General features: G+C 39.1%; 1 protein-coding gene across 3 annotated transcripts in view; it reads left to right on the plus strand.

Annotated features, from left to right (window-relative positions):
- SPHKAP (SPHK1 interactor, AKAP domain containing) overlaps positions 1–13,811 on the plus strand; it is a 162,603-nt gene that overhangs the window by 23,748 nt on the left and 125,044 nt on the right. The gene's annotated exons all lie outside the window — the stretch shown is intronic.

Here is a 13,811-nt window from a genome sequence, read left to right on the forward strand (position 1 = left end):
TAAAATAAAATAAAATAAAATAAAATAAAATAAAATAAAATAAAATATATGGCAAAGAAGAAACCAAAACTCTCAGAATTTGTGGTTTACTTGATTGTGTGCACAAAAAATTAAAAAAAAATCTACAGATAAATTTACTAAAATAAATGAGTTTAGCATGTTTGCTGAGTATAAATCAAACCACACACATAAAGTACACTTTTTCATATGAGCCACACACAAAAAGTGAAATTAAAACAGGAAATTTATGTGCTATCAATAAGTATGAATTTTTTAGGACTAAATCTAAAGAAAGCATACAAGACCTTTCCAGAGAAAATTATAATGCTTAGTGAATGACATAGACTGGAGGTCTTCTTATATGACCACAGATGTACCCCATCCCCCCCACACCAGATATCTCCTGCTTTGATAGCTCTGATGTTTCACTGCCATGGTCTCCTCGAGCATCTTTATCCACACAGTAAAAATGTCTTGAAGTCTAATCATGTACCAGTAACTGTCAGCCATAGAGATTCAAAGATAATTTCACGGACTCCTTATTTACCATTTGCTCCCATATGTCTACATTTTGAGATTTGAGGTAATACTAGAACATACTTACAGATAAGAATGGCATAGAAAAGGGGCGCCTGGGTGGCGCAGTCGGTTAAGCGTCCGACTTCAGCCAGGTCACGATCTCGCGGTCCGTGAGTTCGAGCCCCGCGTCAGGCTCTGGGCTGATGGCTCGGAGCCTGGAGCCTGTTTCTGATTCTGTGTCTCCCTCTCTCTCTGCCCCTCCCCCATTCATGCTCTGTCTCTCTCTGTCCCAAAAATAAATAAACGTTGAAAAAAAAATTAAAAAAAAAATGTGCCTTTCAGATAAAGCACGATTTAAAAAAAAAAAAAAAGAATGGCATAGAAAATTAACTACAAGGCATTCAATTTCCATAAAAATCTGTTTTTCTCTTAACATTAATTCTTGTAAAGTTTATCGCAGAGCGCGACATGGGGCTCCATCTCATGAACCATGAGATCGTGACCTGAGCTGAAATCAAGAGTTGGTCCTTAACCAACTGAGCCACCCAGGTTCCCCAATATTAACCTTTTTTTTAATTTTTTTAAACATTTATTCATTTCTGAGAGAGAGAGCGCGAGCTGGGGAGGAGCAGAGAGAGAGGGAGACACAGAATCCGAAGCAGGCTCCAGGCTCTGAGCTGTCAGCACAGAGACAGACGCAGGGCTCGAACTCACAAACTGTGAGATCATGACCTGAGCTGAAGTCAGATGCTTAACCGGACTGAGCCACTCAGGCGCCTCCCGCCCAGTATTAATCTTAATATTAAAACATTAGACTTGAGAAGCACAAAGTGCTCTTCACCTCCAGATCCCCATACACTAGGTTGGAAGGTTCTGAAATTCTTAACTACAAGATGTCAACTACCTTTTGATGCATCAGAAATGTGAAGCCCAGTCACAGACACAAATCAAAAACATTACACAAGGCAGAGGCTCTCTGAAAATACGCATGCAATCTTTGACCCCTTTTCGGAGTTTTGTTTTGTTTTGTTTTTTAATTGTTAACAACCTCATCATCTACCTACTTCTGTTCTTTTTATTAAAGACAGCGTGCTTGAGTGTGTCTTTCTCCTTGAACCATACTAAAACTTGTTTCTTTTTCTTCCTCCACCCTTTTCCTCTCCTGCCTCCTCTCCAAATCTGCTGGTGTTTGTAACTCCTTTATTGTGGGTGTGGTTCTCTCCATCAGCCATGTGGGTAGTTGAACCAAACTCACCTCCCAGCCTCTCTGCTGCCTTGTCCGCCAGGAGACACTCCCAGGAATCCAGGTTGGTTGTGGGGTGTGGGGTCCAGGGGATCTATGCAGCCAAGTCATAATCAGCACCTCCTCTCTTTCATTCCAGCATCCGATGGGCCCTCTGAATTCCCAACTCTCAGGTTTTGACCCTGACTTTGGAGGCTTTCTGGTTCACCGCACCACTGCAGCCAAGCTCCAAACTGCGGTGCACATTGTCTCTTTCTTGCCATCAAATTTTACCCTTTCTGTGTCCCATCTTTTGGGGTCCTGGTATCTCTTTTCATTTAAATGACTCTAAGGTATTAGTAGGGACTCCAGCATCAAGATTAGACACGTGGCAGACATTTTTAGTTAGGCAGGGCTTTCCTCATCCCTGAAATCACGGAAGGAGGCTGTTTTCGTATTCCACTTTCATGGAGGCCTGGTGGTGGCAGTGCATTTGGCTGAAGCCCCCCTTTTTCCCTCAATAAGCACAGCCATCCAGTCTGGTGCGGCAGCCAGAGACATCGCCTCTTGTGAACCGTCACCCCTTTTACGCAGTGCTCTTCTCTGGGCCCAAAGGTCACCATACAATGTGAGCATCCTAAAAAATAACAGTTCTTAAGAAAGTTAGTTTGTGACCAAAGCCGAGTGGTAATATGTGAAGACAGCAGGACTCCTGGGAACGGGCACGGACCAGGGCTCTGGTTCATCTAGGTTTGGATCTCAAATTGAGTCACTTAATTAACCGGGCAACTCTGAGCAAATTCTAAGCTTCCGCGTCTCAGTCCTATGACTATAATAGTCTAAGAGCACTTCCCCTACTCTGATACTGTGAGGCTATGAAGTGACAAAAATAAAGCCCTTGTCATAATGGCTGGGGTAGAGTGAATGGCAATCAAGTGTATGTGTTAGTATTGGCTGCGATTCCCTCCCTTCAGTGGCAACCAATCTTGAAGAGTAAATAGTATTGGTCCCATTTGGAAGATGAAGAAACTGAGGCTCAGGGAGATTAAGTAACTTTCCTAAGGTCAAACTAGCAAAAATGACATTTGGGACCCAAATTCAAGTCTTCTGACTTCTGCCACACAGTAATATTTTCACTATGTCACATGACATAAGAAATTCTTTAGTTTTGGCATATTTATATTAACTGCTAATCTTCTCCAGCATATTTGTTTAATGTGTGGGTGTGTCACATCCCTTCATTTATTGTAGTGGCTTCAAATATTGCAATTACAATATAACATGAGCTTCATCTTGACAAAAACCGTGACAGTTCCCTCATGGCTCACAGGAATTATTTCTAGCTCCCCGATAGTTTCACTAACATATGTCTTTCAGGATCGTAGACCATCACAGACAAAAGCATGAAGTTAGAACTGAGAGATGGTCTTTACTTTTATCTGACAATTAAAGACAAATCGCTAAGAGTTTAGGTGGTGCCATTTATTGACCCTACCATATTTACTGAGCACTGACTGATTGTCAGGCATTGCGCTAAGCATTTTTGTGAGGTTCAGTAGTGAATTAGATGGGTTTTTTTTTTCACCTCCACCTCAGGAACTAAATAACAAATTTGGAAAGAAGCTCTAACAATTTTAATTGAACCCCAGCTAGGTGGTAAAACCCCTCTTTGCTCCATATAAAATACAGATGTGCCTTAAAATGGAAATTGACACATATTAACATCGATAGGGAAAGATCTGTTTACTAATTGTGATTTCCGCAGATATTGCATCATGAAAAATGAGCACAGATTCCTGCATTTGTGGAGTTTATTGCCTGTGGTGGGGGTGGGGTGGCAGGGAGGAAAGACACATGATAATAATAAATAATTATGATAACTATTATTATAGAATAATACACATGATAAATAATCAACAGTAAATAAATACCTTCTGTGGAATGTTAGAAAATGATACTGATACTGAGAAAAATAGAGCAGGACAGGATACATCAGGAGTCCAGGAATAGGGAGGTCTTGTAAATAGAATGGACAGGTGAAGCCTCATCCAGAAGAGGCCTTTGAGAAAGACCTGAAGGGAGGTGATAAAGTGAGGTGTGCAGGTCTCCGGGCAAAAAGCCTGGTGTCCCAGGCTAAGGAAAGCACTAAGACAGTGGTGCAAGTGGAGAAAGAGAGAGAGAAAGAGAAAGAGAGGAGGACACAAGGTCCCAGAGATGACAGAGAGTACAGGCATTTAGAGCCATGGCAATGACTTGCAATTTTACTGGAAGTGAAATGCAGAGATTGTGCAAAGTTTTGAGCACAGAAATGCCCTAGAATAACATTTTTGTGTTCAACTGTATTCATTTAACAGAGGAACATTTTCCCAGGTCTTTTGTGTGTGTGTGTGAGGGGAAGTGGAAAAGGGACATTATCTTAATGTCTGCATACTAAATCCATCAGTGTATCTATTGGTGAATGTATTATTTATTTTTAGCTTTTTCTATTAATAATCTTGAGTTGAATATGTCAGTACATACTTTATTTTGGTGTCTGTCCTGTAGAATAGACTCCTATAAAGGGCATCCCTGGGTGACAGACATGCATGGATAAGAATCTTGAAAAGCATGCCTAGATGTAAATTTATACTCCCAGAAACAACATGCATTATATCACACATTGTTTTAATGAACAGAATAATACATCAGTTTTCCTAATTTAAGAGATCAACAAAATTCACTCATTCACTTACTTATCAGCCAAGATTTCGTAAGATCTACACTTCACACAAAAATCACTAGACACTTCAGAATGACACATGCCCGTATTCTTCACACACACTTGCATTTTCTTATCTTTTCTATTTCACTCCCCTTTACTTCATTATACCATTTTAATATTACTGATTGTATTTTATTTATTTTTATTTGAGAGAGAGAGAGGGAGAGAACGGAAGACAGAGGCAGAGGGGGAGAGAGAGAGAGAGAGAGAGAGAGAGAGAGAGAATCTTAAGCAGGCTCCATGCATGGAGCCTGACATGGGGCTTGATCCTACGATCCTGGGATCATGACCTGAGCCGAAATCAAGAGTTGGCCCTCAATCGGCTGAGCCACCCAGGTGCCCTAGACAACTGACTTTAAATATAAATGACCAGCATGCTTGGTTCAAGTCAGGATACCACCCCTCTGGCACTGGTTCTTTTATTCTTATTCCGTTTCATGATGTGATGTTTGTGAACTGAAGCAGGGGCTCCATGGGAGCCTAACTCCCAGTATCTCCAGAAGGAAGGGTTTCCCAAGCAAATTAAGAGGGCAAACAGAAACCCAGAGGGAAAGTACACAAAATACCTTAGAAAAATTACTGTTATGCCTTTATTAAGATAACGTTATTAATTTGCTTTTTCAACTAAAGTAGCATTTTAACAATACAGCTACTTTTCTCTAGAAACACTATCATTTCCTATTTTCACCAAAGTCGGACTAGTCTTCTGTGAGCTTTGTAGCTTGGCTTCAATTATCTGGATATTTTTCCATGTTGATAGAACTAAAACTGCCTGAATAAGTCACATCTTTTTGTATAGTGTTAGACTAATTGAATGAATTCTGTGTTTTCTTGGATTTAAAAAAACGCCTTAACTATTCTTAATTATTTTCAAAACCCAGGTCTCAGAACAGAAAAGAGAAATGTCAATGTAACCAGTAATGATGCATTTACTCAAAAGGTCTGCACATGTTATCTTTAACTTAGTATCAAAAATGTGTTGAAAATCGAACAGGGAGACTCTTAAGAATAAATAAACTTCCAGAGATTAATATAATATCATTTCTCAATTTAATTTCGAGTGCTCAATGTCATGCAAACACTGCATTACTGGTTTGTGAGAATAACCCCATTTAACCACTGGAACAGTTCTGTGACAAAGCTTCTACTATAATCTGCATTTCACAGATGAGGAAGCCAAATCTTAGAGAGGCTTCAGTAATGTGCCCAATTCCATGCAGGTAGTAAGTGCTAGAGTGGAAACCTGAACCTGGGTTTTTCAAATGCCAGAGCACTGGGCTTTGGCTGCATTAAGACTCATTTAGATGTCATGGTCATAGAAGCAGAGGATTTGATGGAATATGAAAGATCACAGTGGACAAGAACATGGTTTGGTGCTAAGAGAAGCAAGTCAAATCTCAGCTCAGTTATTGACGAGCAATATAACCTTGGATTATATTATGTTAACCTCTGATCCATGATTTCTCATCTATAAAAGGGGCATAATTAAAAGATTGTGTAAAATACTTCCTAGAGCTCTAAGCACCCACCATGCAGTAAATGATGGTAATTTGTGTTCAAAATAACGTAGAAAAGATGTCCAGGTGCTTTGGTGGAAGAACAGAAATACTTGGGAGCTGAGGTGGTTACTGTCATGTATATTCTGGATGTACCTGAACTAAAGTCTAGATGCGGCAGAACGCAGCAACGTACCTGAGGTGTTTTGACCATCCAAACACATATACACGTAAGGCTTTGTTTTAGAAACAAAGAACCTAGGAATAAATACTTCAATAGGACGCATCTTACAGTCTTCACATCTAAACACATATTCACGCAACACTAGCTTAGCAACAGTGATGTGATCTTTTTGCCTTACATTAAAATAGTCTTTTAGCAAACACCATTTGCAAGACATATGTCTTGAAAATTTTCCTGATAGCCCTCATTAGCAAAAAGAAAAAAAAAGGAGCTAAGCTATCATGCTGTCTTGTTTGATCCTCTTTTCTGAACAAGAAGATATCATTTTAAAGTGATTTATTGGGGTCTTGGTGAAGCTTGAGATTGTGAAACAGCTTTTTAAGGCCCGAAGATAATAAACCCTACAGTATGATTCAGTTCATGAGGACATTACTTGCTATCACCTCTTTTCTTGGAGATGATACATGGGTTTGCAAAGCACAATATCTGACACTCGGGAGATTAAGTATATTTATTTTATATATATATAATTACCAGTAACACTATATTCCACAGTATATCCCTTTTCTTATATAAGGAATTTTATTATCTAATTGTCTCTTCTGTTGCAATCTACTAATTTTGCACAATATCTACCTATGATGAGGTAGATGTTGTACTGGACATATCTTACAGATTTGAGGATTGCCTGAATGAAAAAGTCTCTATTGCATGCTTTATAGTCTATAATTTTTCAGGATAAAAGATTTCAGCCCAACTAGTCCTGAAAAATAGAGAGATTACTCACCATTGGTGTTTACAAATTGTATCCTAAATGAATTAATTATGCTATAATCATGTGTATCTTTTTTGGTTTTTGTTTTCAAGTTTATTTATTTTGAGAGAGAGAGGGAAAGGGAGAGAGAGAGAGAGGAAGAGAGAGACAGAATCCCAAGCAGACTTTGCACTGCCAGTGTGAGGCCCGGCGTGGGGCTCCTTCTCACAAACTGCAAGGTTTGACCCAAGGTCAAGAATCGACATTTAACTGACAGCTACCCGGGTGCCCCTGTTTTTGATTTTTTAATAATCAAGATTAGATTAGAGTATAACTAATTTGAAACCACTGTTTCTGCTAAGAATAGTGTTTTATTATTAATAATATAATTAATTCTTAATATGATTATATTATATTAGTATGTATTATAATTATAATATAATATATAATTATAATATATATGATTATATATTATTATAATATATATGATTATACATTATGAATATAATTATATTGGTATATATTATAATATATACCAATATAATATAATCATAATATAGTATAATTGCAATATAATATAATATAATTATAATATATAATATAATTATAATATGATTACAGTATAATATTTAATATAATATAAATATAATGTTAATTAATTATAGTATTAATTAATAATATAATCAATAATTAATAACTTGTTTATTATTAATAATAAATGTCCTGTTTTTATTGTTTATTATCATTTACTGGTACCCAGACTTAGATCTGCAACAGCATTTTCAGTGAACTGAGAGCAAAAATGATAGTGAAGGCACCTCAACTATCTGTTCCTAAAAAGAAATATTCTTCATTCTTATATAAACTACCAAAGTTTTTTATCATGTTGTTAAAATGTTCTTTCTTTGAAGAATGATGGTAAGAGCAGAGGTAGGAATTTTTTGTAAATGTTCTTATTTGGAAAAATAAAAGGATGGCCACTTTATAATCTTATTGTTCTTTTTATTGTTATTTTACTGGTCCAAGGGATGGGAAAGTCTGAAATTTTCCATTCTGTAGTTACTAGGTTGCTTTTAAATATTGAAACAGGACATATAACAGTGTTTCTAAATATTTTCAAAATTTGGATAGTTGTTTCCTCTGATAAGCTTACTGAAGTCTTACAGAATCAAGGAGGACTTTGCTGGTCTTTCACCCACTAATAAACTGGTGATGTATTTAATTTGTAAGGATGACATGATAAAACCATGCTCTGATGTCTCCAACCTAGAAAGGAAAAACATGGGTACAGAAGCAAAAAAACAAAAAACAAAAAAACAGAAGAAAGAAAAACCAAACTTCATACCTAGGCAATAAAACCAGAGACTGAGTGAAAGAATACAAGAGTATACACTGTAAACAAAAACTTTTTCACCAAACACTTACTAAAATTGCAAGATGGATTTTATTTGAGCTACTGCAGTTGGGGAGAAAGACATGAATATAGAACTGAGCTTAACTCCAAATGCAAGATTTATAACCAATTTATAAATGGGGATTTATAACCAATGGGCAGAGCAAGGGGGTCGGTGGATGGACATACCTATCAAGAGTGAGGGATGGGGAAAGATCTCAAGGGTGAGGGATGGGGGAAGATATCAAGGGTGGAGGGATTTCCACTAAAGTGACTTAGGATTCCTTGCTAAGACTGGGTTCAGTGGGCCACGGGTAGGACTGCAAGTCAAGGTCATGATCTAGTTGACAAGAAGACTCAGAGTAGCCTAATTAAAGTTTGGTCAGCAAGAGAGCCCTCGGTAATAAATTGGTCAGAAGATGAGGGTAAGAGAACCTAACGTATCATGTGATTTTTTAAAATAAATCGGTTTTGGAAAGACTTATCGAAACCTCTGAGCATCACGTAAGAGTTAATCTCTTTGTCTGAAAGTAAACTAAGGACATTCACTCGAGCACAGTTTCATTTTGAACCACGTGCAGGTGTATTTGAAAGTCCTCTACATTCTTAGTGGTAGTATGTAAGTTGATTTTTTAATTTTTTTTTAATGCTTATTTATTTTTGAGAGCTAGAGAGAGGGTCAGAGCACGAGTGGGTGTAGGACAGAGAGAGCGAGAGACACAGAATCCAAAGCAGGCTCCAGGTTCTGAGCTGTCAGCACAGAGCCCGAAGTGGGGCTCGAACCCACAAACCGTGAGATCACGACCTGAGCCGAAGTCGGAGGCTTAACCGACTGAGCCACCCTGTCTTTAAGTTGATTGTAATGAGACCAACCAATTCCTTTCTAAAGATCTCTTCTGATGGATGTGAGTTTTTATGTTTTTTTTTTCCAGTGTCGAGATTAAAGGGTTTAGTATAAAGCTCAAGAGTAAATATCCTTAATAGGATGGAGACAAAGGAACCGTAATTACATCTTATTGAAAACATTCTGTAAGTGGGGAGGAGATGAGAACAAATCTTACCTTTTAGAATCCGCTAAATTTATTTCAACTTTACACTGTGTTTACTTGACATTTGAGCCACAATAGCGGCGGGATCCTTTTTCATTAGAACTATCCTGGGAAATTCTTTCATGATCTGCCCAGATGTGGCTTATCTCACCATCTGTCACCACTGCAGAAAATTTAGCGTTGAATTCAAACACTCTTTTGTGCATAATCTTTTGATGTCAAGCAGGATGCTCAGAAAGATAAGAACAGACAACAGGAGTAAGTACTAATCCAGGGTTCACCACTGCCTGGCACTGTTCTAGGTCCTAACGGGTCCCTGTTCTTTTCAGTATTTACAGCCTAAAGGGGAAACAGACAAACATTTCAAAATTATATGCCATTTGACAAGCGTTGTAACGAGACATGGTGGGGGTGCTATTGGAACACACAAGAAGAGTGTCTGTCCCACTTCTTGGGTTAGGGTATTGGTGGAAATATGGGGAGTGGTAGAGTGTTGAGGTGTGTTTGTGTGTGCATGAGGCATTGGAGATATGTTGGTGGAGGGAGGGGAGCGGAGGGGTGCAAGAGGTGATTTATAAAGAGACCCAAATGATAGAGTGGGTATTATGCAGGAGGAAGGGTGTGCCTAAAAGAAGACACATTATGTGCCAGGATCCGAGGGGAAAAGGGAATAGGTGTGTAATTTAGTGTGTCAGATAAATGGTTCTCAAACTTTAATTTAAAGGGCATATGAATCACCCAAGTTTAATGTTAAAATGCAGATTCTGATTCAGTAGTTCTAGGGAGGGACCTGCATTCCTGGGTATCTTAATAAGCTCCTAAGTGACATCAGACCTGCTGGTTCACAGACCAAACTTTGAGTAGTGACAAAGTTGATTTCCAGTAACCGGACACTTCTCTCTCTCTGGAGAAATAACCGAATATTCCCTTAGCCATTTTCACTCCTGACGATGACCTACTTAGTCACACTGCATGAACCCTTAATGATGGCAATGTGGTGGCGACTCAGCATCTCATTCATATATGACATCTGTACGGGAGCCGACTTCTCTTCCCATAATATTTTTAAAATCACTGCTTCCGATTCTGCTTTTATACCTTCTTATCCACCTTGATCTACCTCCTCGTGGAAACACATTTAGCAGTTTCAGCATGAGACCAGCCTGAAAGGATGTGCTTAATAAATATTATCAATGTTTGTCAAAATCAAAGAAAATGTCCCAGGGAAGACCTTGCAGCCTTCCCCATTAGCAGCAACATATAAGGCTGTCCTGTATCTCGACAGCCATTCTTTTAACGTCAACTTGAATTCACTTTAATAAGGGCATGAGTTTCGTGTGTCTGTCTCTGCCTCATCCTGTAGCAGCCAATGTTCTGTGGCTCTCGAGACCAGGGACAATATCTTTGAAAATACTCTCAAATTTCTTGGGGCGCCTGGGTGGCACAGTCGGTTAAGCGTCCGACTTCAGCCAGGTCACGATCTCGCGGTCCGTGAGTTCGAGCCCCGCGTCGGGCTCTGGGCTAAATGCTCAGAGCCCGGAGCCTGTTTCCGATTCTGTGTCTCCCTCTCTCTCTGCCCCTTCCCCGTTCATGCTCTGTCTCTCTCTGTCCCAAAAAATAAATAAAAAACGTTGAAAAACAATTTTGAAAATACTCTCAAATTTCCATCGCCATCCCAAAGGCATGGAAGCAGATTGGGCTGCGTGGTAACGTCACTTACTGGGAATTCACACCCGTGTCACATGCTTGAAACGAGAAGCCTCTCTACATGTAGTTTTGTATGTTAGGCATCATCAAATTGATTTGGAATGCGTTTCTGGGTGCTAGAAAATGCATTCGGTTTAACTCGTGAAACTGTGTCCCACTCATCAGGGAATGCATAGATTTTACTCCCACTAATGGGAGTCTACTGCCCTGTTTAATTCTCAAAATAACAAACAAACACATGCACACACATATATATTTAAAATACGTTTCTTTATTTGTGTTATACAGACTTCACATTGGGACAAATGGAGTGAACCTCACAGGCAACCAACACTTTCAAAAATCCTTCCGTGCCTTCATTTCCAACTGGGATCTCATGTAATCTTAAAGGCAGATGGGCTTTCTTACCAAGATATATGTGGGTAGATTTGTCATTGTCTCTCCTTCCACTAGACTAACTCAGCAGTTCTTAAACTTTTTTATGCATAAAAATTAGTATGCGCCTTGCCAGGGACACCTGGGTGGCTCAGTGGGCTAAGCGTCCAACTTCGGCTCAGGTCATGATCTTGTGGTCTGTGGGTTCGAGCCCTGTGTCAGGCTCTGTGCTGACAGCTCAGAGCATGAAGCCTGCTTCAGATTCTGTGTGTGTGTGTGTGTGTGTGTGTGTGTGTGTGTGTGTCTGCCCCTCCCCCACTCATGCTCTGTCTCTGCCTCTGTCTCTCTCTCTCAAAAATAAATAAACATATTTTTTTTAAAAAAAAATTACTATTCACCTTTCTACTTGCAGGCAGATACAACATGCTTTATGCAGAAACAAGAAATTTCCTTGCGTGATCTTTTACTTTTTCCTATTAATCCTTATTTTTGGACCTAACTCTCCATAAGTTTGATGTCATCCCCCTCTAGAGCAATCAGAGATTGTTGAAACCCTTTTTCTACCCTGTTTTGTATTCAATCTGTGTCATCCTTACTTCTCAGACTGTTTCCTCCATACTCCTAGGCTGTTAACCCTGTAAAGAGAAATGGCAGATGTCCTAACATTGGAAAATGTGATTTCCTTGACTCATGAGCTGTTGCAGATCAAAATTAGCTTGGTCCACGGGCTTACCTTCCACATGTAAGTGGTTTTGGAACCTAAAAATGATAAACTTTTGGCACTCGGGTAATTCCTATGGCCAGGAAAGCATTCAGAGGGAGATCTGCAGCTAACTTTGAGGTACAGTCACCCTTAAGTGACAGCCAAAAAGTTATAGGTCCCCATTCTGAGAAACCTGTAAAACTAGGGCTGAAAGCTTGGGCTCTCCATATCTTACAAGTGATTTCCAGAGCTGGAAAGCACTGGAGATTTCACTCCCAATGTTCATTTGTAAGTGAAGGGACAGACCCAGATATGCTAAGCAGCAGAGTCCCTAAGGATCTAGAGCCTAGTACCATACTCCTTTCTTCCTTCCATTGCCTTTTCCCAGTGAAGCAAAGATAATATGAGTGCTATCCTTTCATTTAAATGATGTTCATTCTAGTCCTCAAGATGGCAACTATAAAACAGATTTTACTTGAATTATTCTGTGTAAGTTTTACCTAAACCTGTGATCCATTGTGTACATCATCAACAGTCATTAAAAAAAAGCCATTCATAGTAATTTAGTGGAAATGCTAACAGACTATACTTATGTATTTTTGACTTATGTTTAATTGCAATGTAATGAAAATTGACTAACTTAGCACTTAAAACATGAGGATTATATATTAGTTAGAAATGCATTGTTTAACTGATCTTCTATTTGGTGTTTCTTTTAAGAGAAATTTTTTAAATGTTGACCTGATAATTGCATAAATAATTATTAGATCATATTCCAAAAAAATGTTTATGATGAAATGTACATATTCTATGTGGTCAAGGACAACAAAAATAAAATGCATACACTTCAGATATCCATACATTTTTTTAAATCCCAAATTTTCATATTTTAGAAATGCTTAAGATCCAGAGGACTTCTTGTATTTAAATTAGGTTGAATCCAAAATCTTCCAGAGTATCATGAAAACCAAGATTGGTAATAATTTCAACCAGACATAAGGGGAAGGAAGAGAAGTCTAGAACTTTGGAGGCAAAGAAGTTAAGATAATGCCCCAAACCCCAGAGATACAAAGAGATGAGGTGCATTTTCTTTTTTTTTTTTTAATGTTTATTTATTTTTGAAAGAGAGAAAGAGAAAGTGTGAACAGGGGAGGGGCGGAGAGAGAGGGAGACACAGAATCCGAAGCAGGCTCCAGGCCCCGAGCTGTCAGCACAGAGCCCAACGCGGGGCTCGAACTCACAGACTATGAGATCATGACCCGAGTTGAAGTCGGACGCTTCACTGACAGAGCCACCCAGGTGCCCCATGATGTGCATTTTCTAAAGCCCACTTTCTTTGCATGGTCCTGCCCTGCCTCCTGATTGAAATTATAAACTTTGAATTCTGGGCAGAAATAACGTGGCATTTCAAAAGCATTATCTGGGGTCTAAAAACTGCTTGCTCAAGAAAAACTAACGGTGCTAGAAGTCAGGCGGATGCACTGTGTCCATCTGGGCGCTGGGAGTCACTGGATTGCAGGTTCCTGTTCCCAAGGGAATAGTTCGCAGCGGCTCCAACTGCGGGAGGGAAGCCAGCAAAGCAGTGTCGGGGGTCAGCAGGATTGGCAGTGCTGAGCGCCGCCCGAAAGATGATTGTTGTTAAACCACG

Source organism: Herpailurus yagouaroundi, unplaced genomic scaffold (genome assembly GCF_014898765.1).
Source record: "Herpailurus yagouaroundi ecotype Mexico unplaced genomic scaffold, PumYag 202, whole genome shotgun sequence".
Classification (NCBI taxonomy): Eukaryota; Metazoa; Chordata; class Mammalia; order Carnivora; family Felidae; genus Herpailurus; species Herpailurus yagouaroundi.